Source organism: Lolium rigidum, chromosome 3, assembly GCF_022539505.1.
Source record: "Lolium rigidum isolate FL_2022 chromosome 3, APGP_CSIRO_Lrig_0.1, whole genome shotgun sequence".
In the NCBI taxonomy this organism is placed as follows: domain Eukaryota; kingdom Viridiplantae; phylum Streptophyta; class Magnoliopsida; order Poales; family Poaceae; genus Lolium; species Lolium rigidum.
Genome location: NC_061510.1, coordinates 66906185 through 66927992, shown reverse-complemented (window position 1 = coordinate 66927992; position 21808 = coordinate 66906185).

The window sequence follows — 21808 nt, the reverse complement described above, 5'->3', positions numbered from 1 at the left end:
GGAAATGTCTAGAATGGCACCTTTCTTTTTCCTAGTAAAGAAGAGGAAAAAATGTCATGTTCTTGACGGAACTGAATGAATATAATTTGGTCTAAAGCTGAAGCTAGGATATATTTAGTCGACAAATGGAAAGGCTATTTTAGTCGGCAGCTTAGCATATTTATGCAGTAGCGCACATCAACCAATCCGGTCATGTCCGAATCAAAAGTAATTCCGAAGTATTAGCTGTGGCTGCAACTTGCAACCTATCTTCGAGTGAATCCCTATACTGCTCACTGTCACGGGTCCAATCTACTCTTCGGGGAGGTGACCTAGCTTGTCCATCCTGATCAAGACGTTCTCGTCGCATCTTCTAGGCTTCCTGTCCATTTATTCTTGCTCTCGGAGGTAGATAATGTACGCAAAAATGTTCTAGATGCCAAAAGACGCAGCGTCAATCTCCTGACGCCCCTACTTGTTCAGTTGTTCTCATCTGCAGAGAATCTGAGGCGCGGAGAATAAGCAAAGGTTGAAATCGGAGATCGTAGCAGGTAGCTCGCTATTGTCATGGCAGGAAGAACTACGCGTAGATCATGAGTATCTGGACGGTGCAACTGAATTTAGGATAGCCCCACTCGAATCCAAGTTCTGGAGTTGGCATAATTGAGATGCATGAATATTTGGTGAGGACACGTGTACCTGCTGTCTCTTCCGTGTACACATCGCTGCTGAAACTACATCCTCTGAACTCAAATAACACAGTAATCAATCATTAAATAAGTATACCTCGAACATGTACTTTATGGTGAATCCACTCATCAACCATAAATATAAATCATATCCACTCATCAATCATAAATATAAATCATATCAATAGATTCACCATAAAGTACATTTTCATGGCTTACTTATTTAATATTGTAGATGTCGAAGGAGGGGATACTCATATTGGAGAACAAAAAATAAGTAAAATCTATAAATAGGTGACAAAATCAAAGTAGCACCACAAGTGGTGAGTAGAAGTGTGAGAGTAAGTTTCAAAAAGTAATTAATGAAAGGAAGTTTATTAAAGATATTTGCCCCCCTCCTGGCTCTCGTTGCGCTACAGTACCTGTGGAGACTTGCTCTTCTTGAGCCTTCTTCTCCTTGCTCCCTCCGCCGGCCTCTCTCCCCCTCGCGCCGCCGGCCACGGTGGCCGACGGTGGGTGGGAGAGAGGTCTGGTTTCTTCTAGTTTTAGTTCTTGTAGCTTTTAACCTTCCCAGGCGAATAAGGAGGTGGTTAGATCCGGATCTGGTGATGCTTCTCCTCTTGTTCTTCGATCTGTTCTTGGAACGGAGAAGAGCATCGGTGGATCTCATGCTACCATCTTGATGCTGCATCCATGGCGGGATCCTGCCTCGGCTGATCTTGCCCCTTCCATCCCCACCCCTTCTTGCTGTAATAAAGTGGAGGCTCTTGAAGCTGCTCCAGTGAATGCTCAGATCCGTCGCCATCGATCTCATCTATGCCTTCCTCCCCAGATTTGTGGCAGTCATCTTGGGTCTGATGGCTGGGCGGCCTCCCTGCTGCCGTGGTGCCGTGTCTTGAGTGTTTTTCTGAAGCAGCGATGGGGTTCAAGATCCTTGTCTTCATGGAGCTTTTCTGCAGCGTCTATGATCTTGGCGCTGATTTCATGGACCAAGATAGTCTCTTCAACGCATGTATGCTCCGGCAAGTCTTCAACCTCCTTTTGGAGGCCCTTCATCGACGCAGTCGCTGGGAGCTTTGCCAGGCCGAAGGCAAGTGGTCCTGTCCCAGCCGCCGTCTATGGCTGCAGCGAGCTGCGTTTGTTGCTCCGCAGTGGAGAAGAGGAGGGACTAGATTGTAATCTCAGATCTTTTAGCAAGGTCTTTCCTACAAAAGCTAGGGACCTATGTGTGATTTTCTCATTTTCTGGGGTCCTTTGTAACATATATGTACCTCCTCTGTTGTTTTAATGAAAGATTCGAGGCCCTTCTAGAGCGCTCCTCTGTTTAAAAAAATGAAAGGAAGTTTATAGAATAGTGATGGGTTTTGGGATATGGCAGAGCATATCTTTATCAAAGAAACCATAAACCATAAGACTAGTCACAATGGAAAGTATCATACACTAGTATCATGCTTACTAGTTTATGATACTACCTCCAATGCATAGTATCATAATATAGTATCATAGTATTATTATATTTAATGTTTTGTAGAATCTTAATGCAAATTTGTGTACATGATTTGTTTGCCATTAAGTTTTCTAGTTTTACGTGCTATGATACGGTATCATATTATGATACCACTCCCATCTCTCACCTCATTAATTGATGTGCCACATCAGATTTTTGCCAACATGCCATGCATGGTACTACTTAGACTGCTCAGAGCAATTCCAATAGTATAGCCAACTGTTGGCTATAACAAGATGTCATATCATTTGTAGTCATCATATAGCTAACATGTACAATAGTTAACTATAAGAATATAGTACTTTACTAATATATGGCCCACCTTTCACTCTCACAAGGTGCCTAGGAGCACGTGCAAAAGCTGGCTATTGCATAGTAGCCCACCTCCCTTCTCTCTCCGCTTCTCTCTCCTCCAACTCATCTAAAATATATTATTTAATGTCTTATAGTCAGCTGACTGGACTCTATTGTACTTGCTCTCCAAGGCATTTTGGTGACATGGAATGCCAATAAATGAAGAAAGAGAGTGAGGTGGTAACTAACTATGTTATCATAATATCACACACCCCAAGGTAAAATGAGTCTACAACATAATAAATGACACAATACATGACACCACATATAAGTTACTATCCACTATGAAGGTAGTAACCTAGACTAGTAACATGATATATGTTACTAGTCTAAGTTACTCCCCACTATGACCAGCCTATGATACTCCCATTGTGGCTAGTCATAGAACAAAAGCTAGACTTTGCTTTATTGGAAGCCGGTAGAGATTTTTTTTTTTTGGCACCATTAAATCATATCTCTAGAGGATTAGACTTCAGTGGTATTGCGTGCCCCCAATTTGGAGGTCCGGGGGGATTCTGGTTGGGATGAGTGCGGATACTCTTTTTGTTCAAAAGGTGGTTATCGGGATAGGTGCGTCAAATATTATGTTACGTTAAAAATAGATAATTTTAAATGGGTTTTAGTTGCTTTGTATGGAGCTACTCAACATGGCAGAAACCTTATTTCCTATCTGAGTTAGTGAGAAGACGTGAGGACGAGCCTGTGTCTATGCTCGTTGGTGGGATTTCAATATTAGTAAAGAAGAAAAAAAAACAATGATAATTTTGATGCCTAGTGTTGTTTCACTTTCAATGCCATTATTAAACATTATTAAAAGCCTAGATCTGAGAGAGCTAGTTCTTTCAGGAAGACAATATAGTTGGGTGAATCATAGAGAATCTTTCACGTATGAAAATTGAGATAGAAGTTAGTGTTGATTGGGAACACAAATTTTCGCTGGCGTCGGTTGAGGCTTTAGCTAGATCTGGGTCAAACCATACACCACTTCGATTAGACTCTGTGTAGCAAGCATTCCTTGGCGATAAACAAAAAAAGATATTCGAATTAGCCTGGTTAAAGCAAGATGGTTTCTTTGAAATGGTAGCACAAGGGTGGGCTTCTATTTCATTTGGAGCCAACACAATGAAAATGTAGCAAAAAATTCGCCACCTCATACAATTCTTCGAGGATAGCGCGTAATTTAAATGGTCAATACAAGATTAAAACAGTGACTAGACATAATTGACATCCTTGATCGAAAAACAGAATTAGTCCGTTGAACGAGGACGAGAAAAAATCTTTGCGCAAAACCAATGATGAGATAGCTAAGTTGCTTGAGACTAAGAGTTTAAGTGGGTTCAGCGAGCGAAAGTTAACCATATTCAGGAGGGGGAAGATAACACAAAATATTTCCATTTAATTTCTAATGGTAAACATCGGAGGAAAATATTCTTTCACTTAGAACAGGATGAAGGAAATATTGTTGATCATTTTTTGAAAACTTACATATTTGGGTATTACAAGAACCTATTCGCCCCCTCCCTAGCAATTGCATCATGGTAGAGTCCAGGTCAAAGGATATAAAACAAGTTTCTGCATAAGAAAATGCAATTTTGGTAGCTGATTTTCCGGAGAGAGGTTCATGAAGCCATAATGCAGACGGAAAGGAACAAATTAAGCTCCAGGATCAGCTGCTGAGTTCTAAATTGTTTGGGAGGTTATAAAAAAGAAATTATGGCAATGTTCGAGGGTTTTCAAATAGGCGAGTACCTCTTTTCCATTTGAACTTTCCGAAGATTATATTAATTCTAAGAAAGAAAACGAATACAAATTCAGAAATACTGTCCCATATGTTTGCTAAATGTAAGCTTTAAGATGGGACAAACCGAGTATCCATTATTGCTGAAAATGTGGTGCAACCGACTCAAACGGTTTCAATGCTAGTTAGACACATTCTTTAAGGTTTGGTCATTCTCCACAATTTCATCCATGAACTTCGTAGGAAAAATGGATGGTATTTTGTTTAAAATTGATTTTGAAAAAGCGTATGATAAGGTGAACTGGGCTTTTTTTGCAGCAAGCATGGCGGACGAAAGTGTTTGATCCTAAATCGTATCTTTGAATCCCAAATTATATTGATAAAGGTAGTGTGAGTATTAGAGTAAACAATAACATAGGTCATTATTTTCAAACGCAAAAAGGCCTCGGGCAAGGAGATTCGTTATCTCCCATCCTTTTAATATCGTTGTAGATATGTTAGCTATCTAATTGTGAGGGCCAAACATGATGGTCATGTTAATGGACTTATTCCTAATCTATTTGATGAAGGTGTATTCATCTTACAGTATGATGATGACACTATATTTTTATGGAGCATGATAATAAAGCGACGAATATGAAAGTAATTCTATATATTTTTGAATAGTTGTCCGGGCTGAAGATAAATTTCAATGTTTTGAGAACGCAAAAGAGGTTGAACATGAGTATAAAATTTATTTGGGTGTGACACATCGACACTACCTTTTAGATATCTAGGAATACTTATGCATATTCGTCAGTATTACGGAATGGCGAATGGAAACCGGTAGAGGATCGCTCAGAGAAAAAGTTAAGTAGTTGGGTCGGTGAAATGCTTTCGTGTGGGGACCGCCTAGTGCTAATATTAATGATTTCTTTCCTCATGATACCAAAAGTAGTTCAGAAGAGGCTTGATTTTTTTAGATAGTTCTTCTGGCAAAGTGATGGCCATAAAAAAAATAAAGATTGACAAAATGGCATATAATATGAAATCACAAATATCAAGGGGGTTAGGATTGAAGGTGTTACATTTTTAAAAACAAGAGATTTCTTAGCAAATGTTTATATAATCTATTGAATGAAGATGTTATGTGGCAAGAGTTGCTGCAACAGAAGTATCTACACTCTAAACTTTATCTCAGGTTTCAGCAAATCAACTGCCTCACCATTTTAGACAGGATTAATGAATGTTAAAGATGAGTTTTTTTGGGAGAGGATCATTTGTTGTTGGTAACAGGTGTAATATTAGGTTCTATGAGGATATTTGGCTAGGATATAATTCCCTTGCTAAAGATTACCCGATTCTACAATTGAAAGGACAGAGATGTCGCCTAGAGGGGGGGGGGGGTGAATAGGCGATTTAAAACTGTTACGAGATGGGCTTAACAAATGCGGAATAAAACTAGCGTTTACTTTGTCAAGCCCAAAGCCTATATACTATGGTTCACCTATGTGCACCAACAACTTATGCTAAGCAATACAAGCAACTATGTGATAGTAAGATATATAACTTCAAGCACGATGGCTATCACAAGGTAAAGTGCATAAGTAAAGAGCTCGGGTATAGAGATAACCGAGGCACGCGGGAGACGAAGATTTATCCCGAAGTTAACACTCTTGCGAGTGCTAGTATCCGTTGGAGAGGTGCGGTGGCTTAGTGCTCCCGAACGCCACAAGAGGCTCACCTTGAGGTGTGGTTGCTCGATGCACACCAACGCCACAAAGGCCTCACCCCAAGATGCGGTACTCACACCACACACCGAACGCCACGAAGGCGCCTCACCTTATTCTCCGGTGATCCTCGCCACAAAGGCCTAGGCCACGGTTCCACTCAAGGATTTCCTTCGAGGCGGAAACCGGACCTTACACAAAGATTGGGGCACACATCCACAACTTAATTGGATGCTCCCAACAAATGGCCACAAAGGCCTAGAATCCGTCTAGGGTTCCAAGAACCCAAGAGTAACAACCTTCTTTCTTTCACCACCACGAATCACCGTGGAGAACTCAAATCTATGCACCAAATGCAATGGCAAGAACACCACAAAGATGCTCAAGTCCTTCTCTCTCAAATTCCAACAAAGCTACAAAAGCTATTGGGGGAATAAGAGAGGAAGAACAAAGAGGAGAACACAAAATTCTCCAAGATCTAGATCCCAAAGATTCACTCACAAAGAGATGATTTGGTTTGGTCAAAGTGTCGATCTAGATCTCCTCTCTCTTTTCCCTCAAAAGGGGGCAAGAATCATGGAGGGATGGAGAGACACTGGGAGAAGCTGCAGCCCAAGGAGGAAGAAGGGGGTATTTATACCCCCCAAGAAAATCGAGCCATTGCAGGATATTTGGGGGAGGATAATCCGGCCTAGGTGAGGGGCGGATAATCCCCCCCCGGAAAATCCGGGTCCTGGGAAAATCCGGGCAAATTTCCGGCCCTTGATCCAGGGGGCTACTGAGCAGCTCGTCAGAAAGTCCTTAGCCAAATTTCAGGGGCCGGATATTTTGCAAATATCCGGTCCAGAAAATCCGGCTTGGTGATATAGACGTGCTACCTTGTAAAATCCAAAACTTAAGATTGGTAGCTCCGAATCGAGTGAAACCAATTTTGTTGGAAAAAGGATGACAAGAGCTTACCCAACTAGTGGGGGTGATTTTCTATTATTTTTAGAGGTGCAACACCTCAACATGAGAAACCGAGAAAAACACCAAACTCGAAAACGCAACAAGTGATCTATGCAAAATCCGTTTTCGATGAACTAGAGCTTGTCATGAGAATAATCACAAGCTCTAAAATATCACATGGATAAGATCCAAATAACAAACAAGAAAGATGATGCAAGGATGCAAAGGTTTGAGCTCTCCGAATGATACGATCGAGTTACTCACTGATACGTCCAATTTGCATCACTATTTTATATCATAATTTGCTGTTATTCATTGATATATTTCATATTGGGACATAATACTTATGTTATTTCATCTATTTTGCATGTTTCATGATTATTTGGAGATCGCGCACCGGAGCCGGGATTACTGCTGGAAAAAGCTCCGTCAGGATGCAATATTTCGGAAGATCAACTGTGGAAGGAAATTTCACCAAAAATCCTATTTTTCCAGATGACGGAGAAGGCCAGAACGGGGAGCCGAGAAGACCCAAGGTGGGGCTAGACCACAGGCCGGCGCGGCCCATGGCCTGGCCGCGCCACCTTGTGGTGTGGGGGCCCCACAGCCCCTTTCGCCTCCTTTTCTTCGCGAAACCCTTCGTCCCGAAAACCTAAGCTCCGGAGGGTAGGTCGCGAAGAGTCACGGCCGCCTCGCGGGGCGGAGAACACCGAGAGAGAAAAGAGCTCTCCGGCGGGCGAGGAATCCGCCGGGGAAATTCCCTCCCGGAGGGGGAAATCGACGCCATTGTCACCGCCATCGAGCTGGACATCATCTCCATCACCATCATCATCATCTTCATCATCATCACCGCCATCTCCACCGCTGGACATCGTCACCGCCGTAGCAATTTGGGTTTGATCTTGATTGTTTGATAGGGGAAACTCTCCCGGTGTTGATTTCTACTTGTTATTGATGCTATTGAGTGAAACCATTGAACCAAGGTTTATGTTCAGATTGTTATTCATCATCATATCACCTCTGATCATGTTCCATATGATGTCTCGTGAGTAGTTCGTTTAGTTCTTGAGGACATGGGTGAAGTCTAAATGTTAGTAGTGAATTATGGTTGAGTAATATTCAATGTTATGATATTTAAGTTGTGGTGTCATTCTTCTAGTGGTGTCGTGTGAACGTCGACTACACGATACTTCACCATTTATGGGCCTAGGGGAATGCATCTTGTACTCGTTTGCCAATTGCGGGGTTGCCGGAGTGACGAAACCTAAGCCCCCGTTGGTATATCGATGCGGGAGGGATCGCGAGGATCTCAGAGTTTAAGGCTGTGGTTAGATTTATCTTAATTACTTTCTTGTAGTTGCGGATGCTTGCAAGGGGTATAATCACAAGTTTGTATTAGTCCTAGGAAGGGCGGTACATTAGCATAGGTTCACCCACACAACACTTATCAAAACAATGAAGATTAATCAGCTACATGTAGCGAAAGCACTAGACTAAAATCCCGTGTGTCCTCAAGAACGTTTGGTCATTATAAGTAAACAAACCGGCTTGTCCTTTGTGCTAAAAAGGATTGGGCCACTCGCTGCAACTATTTCTCTCGCATTTTACTTACTTGTACTTTATTCATCTGTTACATCAAAACCCCACGAACACTTGTACGTGAGCATTTACGGTGAATCCTTCATCGAAGCTGCTTGTCAACACCTTCGCTACTCGTTGGGTTCGACACTCTTATTTATCGAAAGTACTACGATACACCCCCTATACTTGTGGGTCATCAAGACTATTTTTTGGCGCCGTTACCGGGGAGTGAAGCGCTATTGGTAAGTGGAATTGGTAAGGAAAACCTTTACTTTACGTGCTGATTTTATTTCTACTTTCTTGCTATAAGTCATTATGGAGAGATCTTCTCTTCAATTTCTATTTGGGAAATCTACTACTACTGCAATGGTAGTGGATGAGGCGCCAGGTGAGGAAGTAATACCATATAAAATACCTATGAAAATTATTGAACGTGTTATGGATAACCGCTATGAAGGGGATGGAACTGTCCATCCTGGTGATCATTCTTGTTTTTGCATGAATTATGCGGGTTATTCAAATGTGCAGGTATTGCTATGAATGAAGTTAGAAAGAAACTATTCTCTATTTCGATGTCTGGTAAAGCGGCGCATTGGTATAAATTGCTGAAGAATGGTGATTCTCTTGATTGGGAGGACATTGTGCCTTTATTTTATTCCAAATTTTATCCTCCAAGTGAAATTCACAAAGATCGGAACCGCATATATAATTTCTGGCCTCATGATGGAGAAAGTATTGCCCAAGCTTGGGGGAGATTGAAGTCTTTAATGCTCAAATGCCCCATTCATGAGCTTCCTGGTAATGTTATTATTGATAATTTCTATGCAGGACTTTCCTTTCAAGACAAGACCTTGCTGGATACTTCTTGTTCTGGATCATTTACACGCAACAAAGAAGAGTTTAAAAGGGACCTTCTTGATCGGATCCAAGAAAATGCGAAGGTTGGGAGAACGACAAGGATAGAGAATCGGGTATAATTTATGATTATAAATGCATTGAAGCTTTTATGGATACTTGATAAATTTCGTAATATGAGTGCTACATATGGTCTTGATTCTCAAGTTGTTGCAAATCTTTATAAAGCTTTTGCCTCTCATTATGAATTGCCTAAGAAGAATTTTGACAAGTATCATGAACCGTATAAAGATAAAATTGATTCATCTATTAATAAATGCGTTGTAGTTGAAACTGCTGATCATGTTATTCCTGAAGCTTATATTGAAAAAACTCGTTTCCCTGCTAAAATGAAGGAGTACTCTGTTATAAATAGTGCGGTTCATAAAAGTGAAAAGAAACCTATAGAACTCGAAGAACAAATAAAAGTTGAACCTCTTTGTTGCAATAGTTAAAGATCTTGTGATCTGAAAATGTGGAGGATGGTCATATTATTTTCTGTGAAGATGCTTCTAATATTGTTTCACATCCTAATAAACCCAAACAAGTTAGTGTTCCTATGCTATCTGTTAGAATTGGTGATCATTGCTATTATGGTTTATGTGATATTGGTGCAAGTGTTAGTGCTATACCTTATGAGCTTTACACGGAGATTATGCACGAAATTGATTCTTGTGAACTTGAAGATATTGATGTGGTTATTCAGCTGGCTAATAGAGAAACTATTTCTCCAATTGGTATTGTTCGAGATGTGGAAGTTCTATGTGGTAAGATTAAATATCCTGCTGACTTTTTGGTACTTGGTTACTGCTGCTAGTGATTATTGTCCTATCATTTTTGGTAGACCTTTTCTAAATACTTGTGGAGCTATTATAGATTGCAAGAAAGAGAAAATTTTGACTAAATTTGCTGGTGAATCTTATGAGTTTAACTTCTCTAAATTTACCAAAACTCCTTATAAAGCTGATTTGCCTAGTGATGATTTTAAAATGGAGCGAGTGTGCATCTATTGTTCTTGTTCCTAATAATCCTTTGCAGCAACATTTGGAGAATAGCGAGAGTGAAGTTTTTAGGAAAGAAAGACATGAGCTTGAGGAGATTTTTCTTCGCCAACCTATTCTCAAGCATGATTTACCGGTGGAAGATTTGGGTACAACACCGCCACCAAAGGAAGATCCTGTTTTTGATTTAAAGCCTTTGCACTGATAATCTTAAATATGCTCATATTGATGATAACAAAATATATCCTGTTATTATTAGTTCTAAGCTTACAGAGTTTGAAGAAGAAAGGTTATTGGAAATATTGAAGAAACACCGAGGTGCTATTGGCTATACTCTTGATGACTTGAAGGGGATTTCTCCCTCTATTTGCCGACACGCCATTAATATGGAAGACGATGCGAAGCCTGTTGTTGAACCTCAGCGTCGTCTAATTCCCAAGATGAAGGATGTGGTAAGAAATGAGGTATTACGACTTCTTGAAGCTGGTATTATATATCCTATTGATGATAGTAGATGGGTTAGTCCTGTGCATTGCGTTCCTAAGAAAGGAGGAATGAGCTGTTGTGCCTAATGATAATGATGAGCTCATACCTCAAAGAGTAGTTGTAGGGTATAGAATGTGCATTGATTATCGAAAAGTTAATAAGGTTACTAAAAAAGATCATTACCCTTTACCATTTATTGATCAAATGTTAGAAAGGTTATCTAAAAATACTCATTTTTGCTTTCTTGATGGTTATTATGGGTTTTCGCAAATTCTTGTTAAAACTAAAGATCAAGAGAAAACCACTTTTACTTGTCCCTATGGAACTTATGCTTATAGGCGTATGCCTTTTGGTTTATGTAATGCTCCTGCTACTTTTCAAAGATGCATGTCTGCTATTTTTCATGGTTTTTGTGAGAGTATTGTGGAAGTATTCATGGATGATTTTTCCGTCTATGGGAATTCTTTTGATAGTTGTTTGCGAAACCTTGATAAAGTTTTGCAGAGATGTGAAGAAACTAACCTTGTTCTTAATTGGGAGAAATGCCACTTTATGGTTAATGAAGGAATTGTATTGGGACATAAAATTTACGAGAGAGGTATTGAAGTTGATAGAGCTAAAGTTGAAGCCATTGAGAAGATGCCCTATCCGAGGGATGTTAAAGGTATTCGTAGTGTTCTTGGCCATGCTGGGTTTTATAGGAGATTTATTAAAGATTTCTCCAAGATTTCAAAGCCTCTTACTAATCTTCTTCAAAAAGATGTACCTTTTGTTTTTGATGATGATTGTAAGGAAGCTTTTGAAACTCTAAAGAAAGCCTTAACAACTGCACCTGTAGTAGAACCTCCTGATTGGAATTTGCCTTTTGAGATTATTTGTGATGCTAGTGATTTTGCTGTAGGCGCTGTTCTTGGACAGCGAGTAGATAAAAAATTAAATGTTATTCATTATGCTAGTAAAACTCTTGATGCTGCTCAAAGAAATTATGCTACTAGCGAAAAAGAATTGTTAGTCTGTAGTCTTTGCTTGTGACAAATTTAGATCTTATATTGTTGATTCAAAAGTTACGATTCATACTTGATCATGCTTGCAATTAGATACCTTATGACAAAGAAAGATGCTAAGCCAAGGCTTATCAGATGGGTAATTCTTTTGCAAGAATTTGATTTACATATTGTAGATAGAAAAGGTGCTGATAATCCTGTTGCTGATAATTTGTCTAGATTGAAAAATATTGCTTATGATCTTGTTCCTGTTAATGATAGTTTTCCAAATGAACAATTGGCTGTAATAAAGGTGAGCTCGCGAGACAGTCCTTGGTATGCTGATTATGCTAACTTTATTGTTTCCAAGTACTTGCCTCCAACCTTTTCAGCTCAGCGAGAGGAGGAAATTCTTTTATGACTTGAGGCACTATTTACGGGATGACCCACACTTATATAAAGAAGGAGTGGATGGTATTCTGCGAAGGTGTGTTCCCGAATATGAACAACAAGAGATATTGAGTAAATGTCATGGTAGTGCTTATGGAGGACATCACGACGGAGATAGAACCGCGCAAAAGGTTCTACAATCAGGTTTTTATTGGCCAACTCTCTTCAAAGATGCAAGGATGTTTATTTTATCTTGTGATGAATGTCAAAGGGTTGGTAATATCTCCAGACGCAATGAAATGCCTATGAATTATACTCTTGTTATTGAACCGTTTGATTGTTGGGGATTTGACTTCATGGGACCTTTTCCCTCTTGAGAAGGTAACACTCATATACTTGTTGCTGTTGATTATGTTACTAAATGGGTGGAAGCCATACCTACAAAAAGTGCTTGATGGTGAAACTTCTTTAAAAATGCTTTTAGATATTATTTTTCCTAGATTTGGAGTACCTAGATATATTATGACTGATGGAGGTTCTCATTTTATTCATGGAGGTTTTAGAAAAACTCTTGCTAGGTATGGTATTAATCATAGAATTGCTTCCGCTTATCACCCTCAAACTAGTGGTCAAGTAGAATTATCAAATAGAGAGATTAAATCTATTTTGGGAAAGACCGTTAATAAATCTAGAAAGAATTGGGCTAGTAAATTGAAAGAGGCACTATGGGCTTATAGAACTGCTTATAAAAACCCCATGGGAATGTCACCTTATAAAATGGTTTACGGAAAAGCTTGTCATTTACCTTTAGAACTAGAACACAAAGCTTATTGGGCTGTTAGAGAATTAAATAAAGATCCTAAACTTGCCGGTAATAAGAGGTTGCTACAATTAAGTTCTCTAGATGAATGGAGAAGTGAAGCTTATGAAAATGCTAAGCTCTTTAAAGAGAAAGTTAAGAAATGGCATGATAGAAGGATCATCAAAAGAGAGTTTAATATTGGTGATAAAGTCCTATTGTATCGGTCTCGTCTCAGACTCTTTGCAGGGAAATTACTCTCGAAATGGGAGGGACCATATGTTGTTGAGGAGGTGTATCGTTCAGGAGCAATTAAAATTAGCTCTCTTCAAGGCAATGCTACGCAAGTGGTGAATGGACAAAGACTCAAGCATTATATCTCGGGTGATTCTTATAATGTTGATGTTGATATTATTCAAGTGGAAACACCGGAGGCTTTCATCAAAGGACAAATTGACGAGTCCGCGAGAACTCGACTTTGAATAGGTAACGATGCTTGGTAATGAAAAGTTCGCAATTTACTTTCCGAACAATATTTTTGCTGTTTTTGGAAAATATGAAAAATTACGAGATCGAAACGGAGTGGAAAAGACGCACGAGGGCGTGCCACCATAGGGCGGCGAGGCCTCGGCACTGGGCCGCGCCGACCTATGAGGACACCGCCTCGTCGCCCCTTTCCGACTCTGGTTCGACCTGGTACTTTCCGTTTGTTCTGAAATTTTTTATTATATAATCCCCCGGACCCCTGGAGATCCGTATATCGTTTTCTCGACGTGTTTTGGTTCAAGCTGTTTCTGCCAGGATTTGTTTCGGATCTAGAGCCATCATGTCTTTGTCGGGAACTCCGAAGGACAGCTCCTGCAAGGATGTTGGCAACTTGTACATGGAGGAGCTGAGGATGCACCCAAAGGAGTTGATGCTCGTCGAGGGAAAACTGCAGATCAAAGATGTTCAGGGTCCCAAAGGAGAAGGAAGCTTGGAAGACATGATGGAGAAGCTAGAACAAGAGGTCTTCAATTACAAGAAGATGGCCGAGCGTGAAGTGGATATCTTTCACAAGATTGTGTCTGAACTCATTGCTTGAACACGAGAAGGAAGCGCAAAGCTATGGGGCGACATCCTCTCACTTCACGACACCACCAACAAACTCCAAGCTCAACTCTATGACGTTCATAATCGGAGCTGTGAGTATGAAAACAGGTTTAAACACATAAGCCGTGCTGCTAGTTTCAGGATTCCCGAGACCAAGATGTCATTTGTTGATGGAGAGCCTCTACCTTGGAAGTCTGAAGACGGGAATTCATCACCACCATTGCCAAAGGAGTAACTCATCATCGGTATTGGCATCCCCTTGGTTTGTTCCAAGCTTGGGGGAGTGCCGCGGTATCACATCATCACTACCTTTTACTTTTTACTATCAAGTAGTGTCATATCATGAGTAGGGAAGTTATCGTATAAGATGGGTTGCAATGTGGAAGTATCTCTCCTTTAGTTTGTCTATGTATCCCTTGGTGTGAGTTATCGTTATGGAATATTAATGAGAAGTCTTATCATTTACATATTGCACACCTTACTTTAGTTTGCAATTTCTACTATATGATTGATCTTGATTTTAGTATTGGTACCACTTTGGGAGCATTGAGTAAATCTATTTGGTTTTGGCAAACTTAGCAATGGTCAATAGCAACAACACTTTGAATTTAAGAAGAATAGAGGAAATACATGTAGAAGATGTTATTATCTTTCTTATCGAGTTCTTAGCTTAGTATTCTAAAGTTAAAGTTGTTTGTGCTTGCAAGAAAGATGCATGATTATGTCTATCACATGTATATTTGCTTGTTTCCCTCAACTCTTATGCTTGCTAATTAACCTTGCTAGCCAAAGACACTGTGCGAGAGGGAATACTTCTCGTGCATCCAAACCTGAACCCAAACCTATGCCATTTGTGTCCACCATATCTACCTACTGCATGGTATTTTCTGCCACTCCAAGTAAATACTTCATGTGCTACCTTTAAACAATTCAAATTTATTACTTCTTATTTGTGTCAATGTTTTATAGCTCATGAGGAAGTATGTGGTGTTTTATCTTTCAGTCTTGTTAGGCAGCCTCCACTAATGGACTAGTGGCTTCATCCACTTATCCTGTAATTTTGCAATAAGAGGCGGCACCGGGGTTCCCAGCCCCAATTAATCAACTTTCATTAATAATTCTCTTCACATGTTTTGCCCTGATTCATCGGTAAGCAACTTAATTTTGCAATAGACACTCCTCCATGGTATGAGATTGTTGGAAGGCACCCGAGGATTCGGTTAGCCATGGCTTGTGTAAGCAAAGGTTGGGGGGAGTGTCATCCTTAAATAAACTAAAGTACATGTGTAAACAAAAGAGAAGAGGGATGATCTACCTTGCTTGGTAGAGATAACGTCCTTCATGGGAGCCGCTCTTTGGAGGTACTGTTTGGCAAGGGGTTAGAGTACCCGCTGCCGGTCGTTGACAACGACAAACACCTCTCAAAACTTTACTTTTATTCTCTTTATATGATTTCAAAGCTGAAAAAGCTCTAGCACATGATTTAATCCCTGCTTCCCTCTGCGAAGGGGACTGTCTTTTACTTTATGTTGAGTCAGTAAACCTATTTCCCTCCATCTCAAGCAAGCATTTGAGTTGTTGTGATCAAACTATTATATTGTGATTTGCTTCATCATGTCTTTACTCTTTCTTGTTTAGTACAAGTTTTACCTGAATAAATATAGCTTTGAAAGTCATCAATGATTAATATGATTGAGTATGCAAGTTTACCATAAGTTTTAATATGAGAGCGCTGCTCAATAGATAAGTATAATCTGTTAACTGTTCTCCGACCAAGAACAAAGTTTGCCATCACCAATTATGATTTCTTATGCACCTTTATTTGTGATTACCTTATACTTGTTTCAAGTTGAGTTATATGAGGAAGTTGTTTACTATAATGTCTTGTGTGAATGAATATGATGCTTCTTGTCCGTATTTTATTTATCGACTCTTCACTCCATAAACATGTGGTCCTGTTCACCGAGTTCTGTTTCGCTTGGGGATAAGCGAAGTCTAAGCTTGGGGGAGTTGATACGTCCAATTTGCATCACTATTTTATATCATAATTTCTTGTTATTCATTGATATATTTCATATTGGGACATAATACTTATGTTATTTCATCTATTTTGCATGTTTCATGATTATTTGGAGATCGCGCACCGGAGCCAGGATTCTGCTGGAAAAAGCACCGTCAGGATGCAATATTTCGGAAGATCAACTTTGGAAGGAAATTTCACCAAAAATCCTATTTTTCAAGATGACGGAGAAGGCCAGAAGGGGGAGCCGATAAGACCCAAGGTAGGGCCAGACCACAGGCCGGCGCGGCCCATGGCCTGGCCGCGCCACCTTGTGGTGTGGGGGCCCCACAGCCCCTTTCGCCTCCTTTTCTTCGCGAAACCCTTCGTCCCGAAAACCTAAGCTCCAGAGGGTAGGTCGCAAAGAGTCACGGCCGCCTCGCGGGGCGGAGAACACCGAGAGAGAAAAGAGCTCTCCGGCGGGCAGGAATCCACCGGGGAAATTCCCTCCCGGAGGGGGAAATCGACGCCATCGTCACCGCCATCGAGCTGGACATCATCTCCATCACCATCATCATCATCTTCATCATCATCACCGCCATCTCCACCGCTGGACATCGTCACCGCCGTAGCAATTTGGGTTTGATCTTGATTGTTTGATAGGGAAACTCTCCCGGTGTTGATTTCTACTTGTTATTGATGCTATTGAGTGAAACCATTGAACCAAGGTTTATGTTCAGATTGTTATTCATCATCATATCACCTCCGATCATGTTCCATATGATGTCTCGTGAGTAGTTCGTTTAGTTCTTGAGGACATGGGTGAAGTCTAAATGTTAGTAGTGAATTATGGTTGAGTAATATTCAATGTTATGATATTTAAGTTGTGGTGTCATTCTTCTAGTGGTGTCGTGTGAACGTCGACTACACGATACTTCACCATTTATGGGCCTAGGGGAATGCATCTTGTACTCGTTTGCCAATTGCGGGGTTGCCGGAGTGACAGAAACCTAAGCCCCCGTTGGTATATCGATGCAGGAGGGATCGCAGGATCTCAGAGTTTAAGGCTGTGGTTAGATTTATCTTAATTACTTTCTGTAGTTGCGGATGCTTGCAAGGGGTATAATCACAAGTTTGTATTAGTCCTAGGAAGGGCGGTACATTAGCATAGGTTCACCCACACAACATTTATCAAAAGTACTACGATACACCCCCTATACTTGTGGGTCATCACTCACTCGAGAGCCCTCTTGATAGTACGACAACTAAACTATAAACCGGTCTCCAATTACACCATGAGACCGGTGAGAAAGAAACCCTATCAAGAGAAAACCTTAACCTTGCGCATTCCACTTGAGCTTGATGATGACGGTCTTGACCGCAACAAGATGGAACGCCTTTCTTGATTGTGCTTGCTTGGTGAAGTGATGACGCGTGAAGCACACGTCCGTTGGGAACCCCAAGAGGAAGGTGTGATGCGTACAGCAGCAAGTTTCCCTCAGTAAGAAACCAAGGTTTATCGAACCAGTAGGAGATGAAGGCCACGTGAAGGTTGTTGGTGAAGGAGTGTAGTGCGGCGCAACACTAGGGATTCCGGCGCCAACGTGGAACCTGCACAACACAATCAAAATACTTTGCCCCAACTTAACAGTGAGGTTGTCAATCTCACCGGCTTGCTGTAAACAAAGGATTAAACGTATGGTGTGGAGAATGATGTTTGTTTGCGAAGAACAACGAGAGAACAGAGATTGCGATAGATTGTATTTCAGATGTAAAAGAATGGACCGGGGTCCACGGTTCACTAGTGGTGTCTCTCCAATAAGATAAATAGCATGTTGGGTGAACAAATTACAGTTGGGCAATTGACAAATAGAGAGGGCATAACAATGCACATACATATCATGATGACTACTATGAGTTTTACTTAGGGCATTACGACAAATAACATAAACCGCTATCCAGCATGCATCTATGCCTAAAAAGTCCACCTTCGGGTTAGCATCCGCACCCCTTCCACTATTAAGTTGCAAACAACAGACAATTGCATTAAGTACTGTGCGTAATGTAATCAATACAAATATCCTTAGACAAAGCATTGATGTTTTATCCCTAGTGGCAACAGCACATCCACAACCTTAGAACTTTCGACACTCGTCCCAGATTCAATGGAGGCATGAACCCACTATCGAGCATAAATACTCCCTCTTGGAGTCACAAGTATCAACTTGGCCGAGCCTCTACTAGCAACGGAGAGCATGCAAGATCATAAACAACACATATATGATAGATCAATTAATCAACTTGACATAGTATTCCATATTCATCGGATCCCAACAAACACAACATGTAGCATTACAAATAGACGATCTTGATCATGTTAGGCAGCTCACAAGATCTAAACATGATAGCACAAGAGGAGAAGACAACCATCTAGCTACTGCTATGGACCCATAGTCCAAGGATGAACTACTCACGCATCAATCCGGAGGCGGGCATGATGATGTAGAGTCCTCCGGTGATGATTCCCCTCTCCGGCAGGGTGCCGGAGGCGATCTCCTGAATCCCCCGAGACGGGATTGGCGGCGGCGGCATCTCTGGAACTTTTCTCGTATCGTGGCTCTCGGTAATAGGGTTTTCTCGACGGAGAGCTTAAATAGGCGAAGGGGCAGAGTCGAGGGACGCTCGAGGGGCCCACCCCATAGGGCGGCGCGGCCAGAGGTGGGGCCGCGCCCCCCTAGGGTGTGGCCGCCTCGTCGCCCCTCTTCGTCTCCTCTTCGGACTTCTGAAAGGTTCCGTGAAAAATAAGACCGTGGGCTTTTGTTTCGTCCAATTCCGAGAATATTTCCTGTGTAGGATTTCTGAAACCAAAAACAACAGAAAATAGGAACTGGCGCTTCGGCATCTTGTTAATAGGTTAGTGCCGGAAAATGCATCAAAATGATGTAAAGTGTATATAAAACATGTGAGTATTGTCATATAACTAGCATGGAACATAAGAAATTATAGATACGTTTGAGACGTATCAAGCATCCCCAAGCTTAGTTCCTACTCGCCCTCGAGTAGGTAAATGATAACAAGGATAATTTCTGAATTGACATGCTACTATCATAATCTTGATCAATACTATTGTAAAGCATATGAGATGAATGAAGTGATTCAAAGCAATGGTAAAGATAATGACTAAACAACTGAATCATATAGCAAAGACTTTTCATGAATAGTACTTTCAAGACAAGTATCAATAAGTCTTGCATAAGAGTTAACTCATAAAGCAATAAATTCTTAATAGAAGGTTTTGAAGCAACACAAAGGAAGATATAAGTTTCAGCAGTTGCTTTCAACTTTCAACATGTATATCTCATGGATAATTGTCAATACAAAATAATATGACGAGTGCAAATAAGCAAGTATGTAAGAGTCAATGCACACAGTTGACACAAGTGTTTGCTTCTAAGATAGAAAGAAGTAGGTAAACTGACTCAACATAAAGTAAAAGAAAGGCCCTTCGCAGAGGGAAGCAGAGATTACTCATGTGCTAGAGCTTTTTATTTTGAAAACATGGAAACAATTTTGTCAACGGTAGTAATAGTTCATATGTGTTATGCATAAAACCTCCTATAAGTTGCAAGCCTCATGCATCGAATACCAATAGTGCTCGCACCTTGTTCTTGTTAGCTCGGATTTCCATGGATTATCATTGCATTACATATGTTTCAACCAAGTGTCACAAAGGGGTACCTCTATATCACATGTACAAAGGTCCAAGGAGATAGATCGCATTTGATTTCTCAATTTTGATAGATCTCAACTTAAGGACATCCATACCGGGACAACATTGAAAACAGATAATGGACTCCTCTTTAATGCTTAAGCATTCAACAACAGATAATATACTCATAAGAGATTGAGGATTAATGTCCAAGCTGAAACTTCCACCATGATACATGGCTTTGGTTGGCGGCCCAATGTTCTTCTCTAACAATATGCATACTCAAACCATTTAATCATGAGAAATCACCCTTACTTCAGACAAGACGAACATGCATAGCAACTCACATGATATTCAACAAAAGTGTAACAGTTGATGGCGTCCCCAGATAACATGGTTACCGCTCAACAAGCAACTTATATTAAATAAGATACATAAGCGACATATTCTTTACCACAATAGTTTTTTAGGCTACTTTCCCATGAGCTATGTATTGCAAAGACAAGGAATGAAATTTTAAAGGTAGCACACAAGCAATTTACTTTGGAATGGCAGAAAAATACCACATAGTAGGTAGATATGGTGGACACAAATGGCATAAGTTTTGGCTCAAGGTTCTGGATGCACGAGAAGCATTCTCTCTCAGTACAAGGCTTTGGCTAGCAAAGTTGTTTGAAGCAAACACAAGTATGAATCGGTACAGCAAAACTTACATAAGAACATATTGCAAGCATTATAAGACTCTACACTGTCTTCCTTATTGTTCAAACACTTTTACCAGAAAATATCTAGAATTTAGAGAGACCAATCATGCAAACCAAATTTCAACAAGCTCTACGGTAGTTCTCCACTAATAGGTTTAAACTACATGATGCAAGAGCTTAAACATGATCTACTTGAGAACTCAAAAAAATTGCCAAGTATCAAATTATTCAAGACAATATACCAATTACCACATGAAGCATTTTATGTTTCCAACCAAATAGCAATAAACGAAGCGATTTTCAACCTTCGCCATGAACATTAAAAGTATAGCTAAGAACACCAGTGTTCAATATGAAAAAGCGGAGCGTGTCTTTCTCCCACACAAGGATTGCTAGGATCCGAATTTATTCAAACAAAAACAAAAATAAAAACATACAGACGCTCCAAATAAGGCACATAAGATGTGACGTAATAAAAATATAGTTTCACTAGAGGTGACCTGATAAGTTGTTGATGAAGAAGGGGATGCCTTGGGCATCCCCAAGCTTAGATGCTTGAGTCTTCTTGAAATATGCAGGGATGAACCACGGGGCATCCCCAAGCTTAGACTTTTCACTCTTCTTGATCGTATTATATCATCCTCCTCTCTTGACCCTTGAAAACTTCCTCCACACCAAACTCAAATCAATCTCATTAGAGAGTTAGTGCATAATCAAAAATGCACATGTTCAGAGAGGACACAATCATTCCCAACACTTCTGAACATTACCCAAGGCTACCGAAAGTTAATGGAGCAAAGAAATCCACTCAACACAGTAAAAGAGGCAATGTGAAATAAAAGGCAGAATATGTCAAAATAGAACAGTCCGTAAAGACGAATTTTTTAGAGGCACTTAACATGCTCAGATGAAGAAGCTCAAATTGAATGAAAGTTGCGTACATATCTGAGGATTATTCATGAATTTTCGCAGATTTTTTAGAGTTTCCTACAGAGAGATCTACTCAAATTCGTGACAGCTAAAAATTTGTTTCTGCGCAGAAATCCAAATCTAGTATCAACCTTACTATCAAAGACTTTACTTGTCACAACGATGCAATAAAATAAAGATACAAAGGTATTGCTACAGTAGTAACAAGCACCTTGACTCAAATATAAAACAAAAATTGCAGAAATAAAATAATGGGTTGTCTCCTATAAGCGCTTTTCTTTAACGCCTTTCAGCTAGGCACAGAAAGTGTAAATCA